The following is a 10,279-nucleotide window of genomic DNA, read 5'->3' as shown; positions in this document are numbered from 1 at the left end:
CTCATCCCATTCCGAGAACATTTTCCGTCCACTTATAAAATACTATTTCGGACATGCCGCGGGCGCGTGCAAGTGTGTCTGGGCTCAGAACGGACAACGGAGAGAACGAGGAGGCCGAGACGGATGCAAGTTTTGAAAACATGAAGATGCAATGCACATGATGACATGATAAGATGCAACACGCAAGCAAATGACACGGCAACGACAACGAATAACTGGGAGACATCTGGCACATCGGTCTCGGGGCGTTACAATTGTAAACTCTCGCCGGATGCACTTGCAGTAGTAGAGATCAAGATGAACGGGAAAAAGTGATTTAACTGAATCCACTACTACCACTCCGTCCTTGTATCAAAAAAGATGCTACCACCCCGATGTGTGTAGTTGCAGGGTTATCGATAGCGCATCTCCTTGATGACAACAACTCGTGGTCTCTGCCGGTGGTTTCGGCATTGCCTTTGTCGGAGCTCTCATGTGGTGTCTTTCGGACTCGCCTGTCTATCCGCTAGTGCTGCCTTTTTACTATGGTTATGACATAGAACATGGGTTCCACCACTCAACTCCCTATGTCTAGAGGTTTTATTTGCGTTGGTTCGATACCCTGTACTTGATGTTTTTTTTTTGTTTTTTATGTGTTCTTGCTTCGGCACGGCAAAATGTATTGCCATGGTTCAACAATTATTTTAGAAAATTATTCTATGTCATGGAGAGAATATACACAATTATACCGGTTCCGCTGCCTGAGCTTGAACAGTACTCCCTCTGTATCGAAATACTTGTAGTTGGGGGAGTTTGTACCGAAATAGGGAGTACATAATAAACATTTTTTAAAGTAGTACTGTACATGTGCTCATCGGAGCGGGGTGGAGAAGTGACGGAGCTAATTAAGGGACATGAAGAAACTTCCCTAGAATTAACATATGGTGAGAAAATTACTGTCAAACATCTGGCGAGGAAACTGCACATGATCCACTAGTACAATTGAGATGTAACTAACCTGAATGGGCTTATTTATACCGAGACAAATATGTAGAGATGCATGCACATAGATAGGGTTTCCAGACAACAGCAGCAGGGCACTGTTTAATTACTGCTTCTACATAAATAATTAGTCTCTCTGTAAACAAAAATTTGTTCTCCCTGGTTGAAGAAAGAGAGAATAAAAGAAAGGCTACCAATGCTTGCTGAACTAAACTGCATAGTCTGAGCTGATCTCTGACGGAACTGAAAATCCAATTGTATGTACTACAATATGTCTCATTGTTGAGAAATCCTATTCGGCGCCCTCTGCGCCCACTACCCCGCCATCACCAACAGGATATGCTAACTTTCATATATTTATCTCTTTTCTTCTTCCTTTTATTCTTCTGTTTTCGTTTTTATTTTCTATTTTCTTTTTTTTCCTGTTCTTCTTCCTAGGTTCGATGAACTTTTCCAAATTCACGAAATTCTTCTTCAAAATCAATGAACTTTTATGACTCTTAACTTAATGTGGCTGAAACAGAGGTTGCTGATGCGTGGAGCGGTTCATATATGCATATATTTGCTGCCATTGAAAGTTACTGGAACTGGACTGTTTTATGTGTTAAAAGTGATCATGTGCATGTCATCCCTCTCGGTATTAAGGAAGGAGAAATAGTCCATATTTACTACAAATAGTTTGAGCATAAAAGAAAGCAAATAATATCAGCAGCAGCTGAAGCAAAAGATTACTGTCTGAGTACTCTGCATTTCTGAGACAGTGATATTACATCATATCAACTGCTATATTCACGCTGAAAAGTTTTCAGAGCACATTCACCTGTTTAATAATATATGTCTATATTCATGATTACACTTTAGCAATTAAGCATCGTTATAGCATTTGGAGTTCTCCATCCTCTAAACTGCTGGCCATTACATGTTTCCGCACAAAAGTTAACACTTAACAGGAGTTGGGAAGCAGCATGGTGGATTGTTTTATATTTGGTACAAGTACAACCAGCGACTACGGCATCCAGTGAGTTAAGTGCATCATCTCACACATTTCTACATCACAGATTAATAATTTCGCTCGCCCTCCTCTGACTTACTGTCAGCTGGGATGACAGATCACAAATAGTAGGAATCATCTACATCGGCCCCATCAGCCCCATCTTCCAGCATCTCTATCACCTGGCTCATGTATACACTAAATTATGTAAGTTCTCACTCTGGAACCCCAATTCTTAAAACTTTCGTGGTGTTCTCAGTTTCCTATGTGTATGACCTTTTTGTTAAGTTTGTCCTTTCTGTGATGGTTCGTTTTTGTTAAGTTTGTTCCCATGTTTTAAGACCCAACTTAATGTGGCTGAAGCAGAGGTTGATGTGCCTGTGTAGTGGTTCATATGCACCATCATTTACACAGATATTTGCTGCTTGGTTGAAAGTGACTGGAACTGGACTGTTTTATACTCCCTCCGTCCGGAAATACTTGTCGGAGGAATGGATGTATCTAGACATATCTTAGTTGTAGATACATTCATTTTTATCCATTTCTTCGACAAGTATTTCCGGACGGAGGAAGTATGTGTTAAAAGTGGGTATTTCTGACGTGGTACCCAGCCCGTCGCACTTGGCCTTTGAAATCGCTAGTTTTCGCAGGAAAAATGAGCACACATATACGATGGGTTTGCACCTTATGCGGTCACCCCTCATCGAACGTTGCCGCAAAAATCCCTAAGTTATGCGTGAGCTCATTTTCCATCCATTAGAAGAACACCACTAGTACTTGATGAAGAGGTTAGGACAGTCAACATATATTCGCGGTTTTCTAATACACTAGAGGCTGAGGCGGGACCATAGTGCACACGGGTTTAATCTTATTAAAGAAGGACATGCCACCCTTTTCTGTATTGGTGATGGGGACTCTCAGGTTTCTAATCCGAGAGAGTGGCTAGGACACGAACATGGTTTTGATTGCAGTGTAGAGTGGGTTGGGTGCCTAGCCTGTCGTCTTGTCCCGTTTGTGACTTCCACCGTCTTCGGCAACGGGCGTCCGTGCCTTCGAGCAAGCCTTTTATCAGACCCCCACGCAGCCGTGACATGATCTAGTCTTTCCACATGAGGTGATTTCCTCTGGCCAGTTTCTCTGACGGTGGCGTGCCTAGGGCAGCCCTGACGGCAGTTGGCGTGGTGGCCATGGGTGGAGATCGGGGTACAAATTGCTACATGGAAGAGGAAGAACCTCCTATGCTTCCATACCATGTACTCCCTCCATCCCGAAATACTTGTCAGAGAAATGGATAAAATGGGATGTATCTATAACTAAAATACGTCTAGATTCATCCATTTCTCCGACAAGTATTTTCGAACGGAGGGAGTAGGATTTTAGGAAGCGTTTGACGCCCCGCAGGACACCGCGTACATTGTATTTATATGGCGGTGCTTATCCCGTACCAACATACAGACAAGGAAAACTAGAGATTACATGGAATACTGTTAAGGTTTTATCTCAATCAAACCGTGTACAATGATAGGATCTAAAAGGTTCTAGTCTATTCCTATGGCATATCTTAAGAGCCACATCATAGCCTTTTGACATCTTGAATTCAATTACATTGTTTCCCCCCTTTATTTTGATATATAGCAGAGTGAACCAGCAATGTTGATCAATGGCTGGCTTCATTCTGTGCGGATGCTATCGATCTATTGTACGCCACTTGGATCTTCTTCAGCCTCACAACCACATTAATTGCTCATTGTCGTTCTTTGGTCAGGAGAGTTGCTAGTGCAGACCAAACCCAACTCGAATATCGGCACAAGAAAGCCTTCCATGCTGCTGCTAAATGGCCGTTGTAGTAGCTGATCATCCACAACACGGACAAGTTCTGAAGGAAACACCTCAACAACCCACTGTCTGAAGCCTTCCATGCCTGGAACCCCGCCATCATCTAGCGGGCGCCGCCGCAAGGAGCCCGCCGCCGCCATCCCTGGGGCACGCGCGGCTTCGCCGGCGTCCTCTCCGACGGCGGCAAAGCAGAGGAAGGGGTGTGGAGAGGGGCCGGCGGCGGCGCGATTAGGGTGGCCCCTGAGTCGCCAGCGGGGGCGACGCTAACAGCATGTTTGGTTGGGGGTAGTTAAAGCTAGGGAATGGGAATTGAAGGGGTACGAGACTTCAAATCTATTGTTTGGTTAGGGGGATTGGAAATTGATAAGGGAATAGTCATGGGACTTGAGACTCCAACTCCCACCGTTTTATTAACAGGGGAGGGGGTGGGAGTTGGAAGGGAATTGTTTTAGTGAGTCAATCTTAACCCTTCATCATAACTTACGTTAATTTTCCTTGTCAATTTCCACGAACCAAACACGGGAATACAATTTCTCATTAAATTCTCACACATAATTTTCATCATGCACCAAACAGAGAATTGGGAATAAAACGACTTATTCCATGTCTAATCTCAATACAACTCCCTACATTAAACTCCCATTCCCCTTCCCATTTTTTGCCAAACACGCTGTAAGGAGGAAGATATGGTCTATGGTTTCAGTGCTGCTCCTATCTAAATGCTAAAAGAACTAAAAGCATCCCAAATATTTTTCGTTTATTGCTTTGACGGGGAGAAAGCAACACAAATGAGTGGTTGCAGATGGACAAAGACAGGGGGGGGGGGGGGGGGGGGCTACACGTACTACGTGCTACAGTGTGGGTTTATATTTTCTGTAATATACTATAGTACAACTTTTGAATTGGGTCTTGCTAATATTTCCTCCGTTCCTAAATATAAGTCTTTTAAGAGATTCAAATATGGACTACATATGGAACAAAATGAGTGAATCTACACTCAAAACTACGTCTATATACATCCATATGTAGTCCATTTTGAAATCTTTTAAAAAACTTATATTTAGGAACGGAGGGAGTACATATTATGTGACTACTCAAACATAAGCTTTTGTTTCCATTATTTCCTGTTGTCGTAGTAGTAGTGCGCATGTGCGTTCACTCACCAGCAGAGATTGACCGTAAGTAAGGTCTTCGATGTGGAAAGCACATCACCACTTGGAAAAGCTGGAGCCTCCTATATGAAAAGCTCTCACAGGCACCGTTAGGGATCTCTCCACTAATCCACAAATATATTACTCATGGTCTTTGACGCCAAAAGCACCACTCTGACGCTGGAGCCTATCAAAAACGAGCCTTCCCACCATATTAAGATGGATTGATGAATCTATAAGATATCATCAGCCCAAACCAAAGCATGCACTTGCATCTCTGTCACAAACATACATGGCCTCACTTGGATTTCTATCCATATCCGTACCCATTCTCTTCTTGATCAGCCTGTCCACTGTCCTCACATCTTCTCCTGGTCCAAGCAAGAGCAATGGAAGCGACACTGATCTTGCTGCCTTGCTTGCTTTCAAAGCACAGCTCTCCGATCCTCTCGGTATCATTGCCAGCAACTGGACCACCGGCACAAATTTCTGTCACTGGGTTGGTGTCGCATGCAGTCGGCGCTGGCAACGCGTCACCGCTTTGGAACTGCCGGGCTCCCCCCTCCATGGATCAATCACTCCTCACCTTGGTAATCTCTCTTTCCTCTCTGTTCTCAACCTCACCAATACAAATCTCACGAGCTCCATCCCAGATGATTTAGGACGGCTTCATCGTCTTAAATACCTATATCTCGGATTCAATGGCCTATCAGGTAGCATCCCAACCACCATAGGAAACCTCACAAGGCTTCATGTTCTTTCCTTGCATTATAACCATCTATCTGGTTCGATCCCGGTAGAACTGCAGAACCTGCAGAGTCTTGTCTACTTCAATATCTTTGGGAATTACCTGAGCGGCTCAATACACACCTATCTATTTAATAATACCCCTCTGATAACTCGCCTGAGCTTCGGCAACAACAGCCTATCGGGACATATACCATACCATCTTGTATTGGCTCCTTACCAATGCTTGAGTACCTTGACCTTCAAGTGAATCATTTCACCGGCCCAGTACCTCCATCCATATTCAACAAGTCTAGATTACGTGAAATATTTCTTGCATTCAACTACAACTTAGCTGGTCCGATCCCTAACAACGCAAGTTTTAGTCTACCAGCGTTGCAAACAATCAGCCTGGACAACAATAGATTCACCGGTGAGATTCCGTTGGGAATCTCCTCTTGTCATTACCTCCAAGGTATCTCCTTCAGCTGGAATACCTTTGTGGGTGTTGTGCCAACGTGGCTGGGCAAGCTTTCTCATCTCAGTTTCCTTTCCTTGGGTGGGAATCACCTTGTTGGTCAAATTCCTGTTGCACTTAGCAACCTCACTCAACTAGGTGTACTAGCCCTAGATGACTGTAAGCTGTCAGGAGCCATTCCTGAAGAATTTGGACAGTTGGACCAACTCTCTGTGTTGGATGTCTCAGACAATCAACTAGTCGGACCCATTCCTGCTTCTATTGGTAACCTGTCTGAATTAGCATTCCTGCTCTTAAACAATAATATGTTCTTCAGATCGGTACCAGGAACAATTGGTAGTATGAACTCTATGTTTCATATTGATATTTCGGAGAACCGCCTAGAGGGGGATCTTAGCTTCTTGTCCATTTCTTCCAATTTTAGAAACCTCCAGTTTATTCACATCTCTTCAAATAATTTCACCGGGGGCATTCCTAACTATGTGGGGAACCTGTCAAGCCAACTGCAGATTTTCATTGCATCTGAGAACAATTTTGTTGGTGAACTTCCGGCTATGATTTCAAACCTAACAGGTCTTGAATGGCTAGATTTTTCAAAGAATCGGTTGGATAGCAAGATTCCAGAATCCATCATGATGATGGAGAATCTCCAGTGGCTTGACCTAGATGGAAATCACTTGTTTGGCTCCATCCCCCCTCAGATTGCAAAGCTCAAGAATATAGGACATCTGTTCCTCTACAACAATAAATTGTCTGGTTCGATACCAGAGGGGATTGGTAATCTGACCAAGTTAGAATACCTGATATTGTCTGCCAACCAGTTATCATCAATTATCCCATCAAGTCTATTTCATCTTGACACTCTCCTCCAGTTAGATGTGTCTCAAAACTTCTTGACTGGCACATTACCGGTTGATATGTGTCTCAAAACTTCTCTCTGCCAACCTCTTGGTTGGTAGTATCCCATATTCGGTTGGACAACTCCAAACGATAGCCGACTTGAACCTGTCACACAATTCATTTGATGATTCACTTCCAGAATCTTTCGGCAAGCTAACCAGTTTGCAAACTTTGGACCTATCACATAATAGCCTCTCTGGTGCAATACCAAAGTACCTAGGCAATTTCACCATCCTGACCAGCTTGAACCTGTCTTTCAACAAGCTACAAGGTCAAGTACCAGAAGGTGGCGTCTTCTTAAATATTAGTCAGCAATCCTTGACGGGGAATTCAGGGCTTTGTGGTGCTTCACGTTTAGGATTTCCAATGTGCCCAAGTAACTCTAAAAGAAGTAATAATGGCCGCATGCTGAAGATTTTGCTCCCTATTATCATCATAGCTATTGGACTTGTAGCTTTCTGCATATATGTAACAGTCAGAAAGAAGATTAAGAAGCGGCAAGGGATGTCAGCTTCTCCCGGTATGGTTGACATGCCCACCCATCACCTGGTCTCGTACCATGAGCTTGTTCGAGCAACTGATAATTTTAGTGAGAGCAACCTGCTAGGGTCTGGAAGTTTTGGGAAAGTTTTCAAGGGCCAGCTAAGCAATGGTTTGATTGTTGCAATCAAAGTTCTAGATATGCAGCTAGAACAAGCGATAAGAAGCTTTGATACAGAGTGCGGTGTACTACGGATGGCATGACACCGCAATCTAATGAGGATACTCAATACCTGCTCCAACTTGGAATTTAGGGCATTGGTGCTTCAATACATGCCCAATGGCAGCTTAGAAATGCTGCTACACAACTCTCAAGGTACAACCGAATTGGGATTCGGTGAGAGACTAGGCATCATGCTCGATGTGTCATTGGCAATGGAGTATCTACACCATGAACACTACGAGGTGGTCTTGCACTGCGACTTGAAGCCTAGCAATGTGTTGTTCGATGAGGACATGACAGCACATGTGGCAGACTTTGGCATTGCAAGGTTGTTACTAGGTGACGACAGCTCTACAATCACTGCGAGCATGCCTGGAACTGTTGGCTGCATGGCACCAGGTACTGTTACTAGCTAGCACTTTTCTTGCTCAATCTACTTCTTATTGAACCATTGAGTAATTAAGTTAATCAGGCATGCCTTAATTTCAGAGTACGGGGCTCAGGGAAAAGCTTCACGAAAAAGTGATGTATTCAGCTTTGGAATCATGCTCTTTGAAGTCTTTACTAGAAAGAGACCCACAGATGCCTTTTTTGTTGGGGATATAAACCTGAGACAGTGGGTTGTTGAGGTGTTTCCTTCAGAACTTGTCCGTGTTGTGGATGATCAGCTACTACAAGGGCCATTTAGCAGCAGCATGGAAGGCTTTCTTGTACCGATATTCGAGTTGGGTTTGGTCTGCACTAGCAACTCTCCTGACCAAAGAACGACAATGAGCAATGTGGTTGTGAGGCTGAAGAAGATCCAAGTGGCGTACAATAGATCGATAGCAGCCGCACGGAATGAAGCCAGTCATTGATCAACATTGCTGGCTTCACTCTACTATATGTCAAAATAAAGGGGGGAAACCATTGCTGGCTTCACTCTACTATAGTACAATCCAAGCTTGATCAAGCATTTTGCACACTCTCTTGTCACATATCCTACAAGGCACTAGTAATTTCCTGCTATTAACCGCAAGGGGAAAAAAAGAGCACCGATGGATCACGACCACATCGAATATGGATGACATGCTTTTCATACCACAGCTGTCAAGCATACACAAACAAACATATAGCTCTTGATGATAATTGGCCATGAAACACCCATTGCCGAAAAGAAAAGATGGGAAAAACAAACATGTAAAAGAAGACCAAGCACGTCACGTCGGGTCCACATCCGCCGCCGGCGCTAGCTTTCCCCATCGTCCTCCACTCCACCTCGCTGCTGCAGGAGGGTGTCCGCCGGACGATGCCCGTGGCGGGGCTTCTCTTCTTCCTCCCCTGGACGGGATCTCGGCTGTGCAGGCTACCGCTCATGGGGGAGCTGGGTCCGACGGGGACGCATGGATCCGGTGCCGGCTGCGCTGGGAGGCAGTGGTGCAGCTCCGCGGCTGGTGTCTAGCCCAACACGGCTGGGCTTGCGGAGGCTGCGGGTGGCGGCAGCCGCTAATGGAGAAGGCGCCTCCCGTTCATCGACGGAGGGTGGCGTCGGCGTTGCGGTGCGTCGCCTTGGTTGTGCTGGGCGACAAGGCGGCGGCGGGCCTGGTCCCGATCTGAAGATGGCATTTGCAGCGGCGCCTGTTCTCCTCCGCAAGCCGGGATGTGGCCTGCCCCCGGGCATCCTGCTTTGATGGTTGGCGATGCGGTGGAGATGCGGGCTCAGGGTCAGGTGAAACCCTTGACCGGCGGTGCCGGTCACGATGTTGGTGACGCTCTCGGCGCCGTTTCTCCCTCTGGTGGGAGACATCGAGATCTTCTCCCCGCCCTCCACCCCCTGGTCCCGGGTGAAAGGCTAAAACCTCTTGATTGAGTGGTAACGACACATTGGCGCCGGTTACTTCGTGAAGGCTCGACCTTGGGAGTCCAGGGGGTCAGGGGCTCAACATGGTGGTGCTCTGCCATTTCATCACTGTAAAGTTTCATCGCGTTTGGACTTCGTTTGGTATTGTTTATTACGAAATAATAAAAGAAGCAAAAATAAGAATTGCCACTGGGCACTAGAGTAATAGGTTAGTTCTAAATATAAAATTGCACATAAAGCTGACAAGATTGATAATATAATAGCATGAAACAATAAAAAAAATTATAAATATGTTGGAGACGTATCAAGGAGGCACGGGAGATTGGGGTGGCAGTGCGGAGCTTGGGTGCGGCGGTGCTCAAGGGTAGCAACGAGGTCAAGCTCGAGGATGGCGGAGGCGGCAAACCAAACCCATAGAGGAGGCAACAAAAATGGGGTGGGGGGAGGTGAGTTTTAGGCTGGTCATAGTGGGGAGTAACTTATACTAGTGTCATGCATCTAAGTTACTAGCTTCATAGTGCAAAGTAACATACTAGTAGTGTCATAGAGTGCTTTATTTATTAGCTCATAGACTTATTTTGCCTCGGAAAGCGTTATGTTACAGTAACATATTATGTTACCACAAGCACCTATTTTCTTATTAAATACTTGCCACATAAACAAAATTGTCTTG

The 10,279-nt window shown here is 45.1% G+C and overlaps 1 pseudogene; it reads left to right on the top strand.

Moving 5' to 3' along the window:
• The first annotated feature begins 5,218 nt into the window (after window positions 1-5,218).
• Window positions 5,219-8,623, top strand: LOC125542265 (annotated as a pseudogene).
• The last annotated feature ends 1,656 nt before the right edge of the window (window positions 8,624-10,279 follow it).

Source organism: Triticum urartu, chromosome 3 (genome assembly GCF_003073215.2).
Source record: "Triticum urartu cultivar G1812 chromosome 3, Tu2.1, whole genome shotgun sequence".
NCBI lineage: Eukaryota > Viridiplantae > Streptophyta > Magnoliopsida > Poales > Poaceae > Triticum > Triticum urartu.
This window is presented reverse-complemented; position numbering and strand designations above follow the sequence as displayed.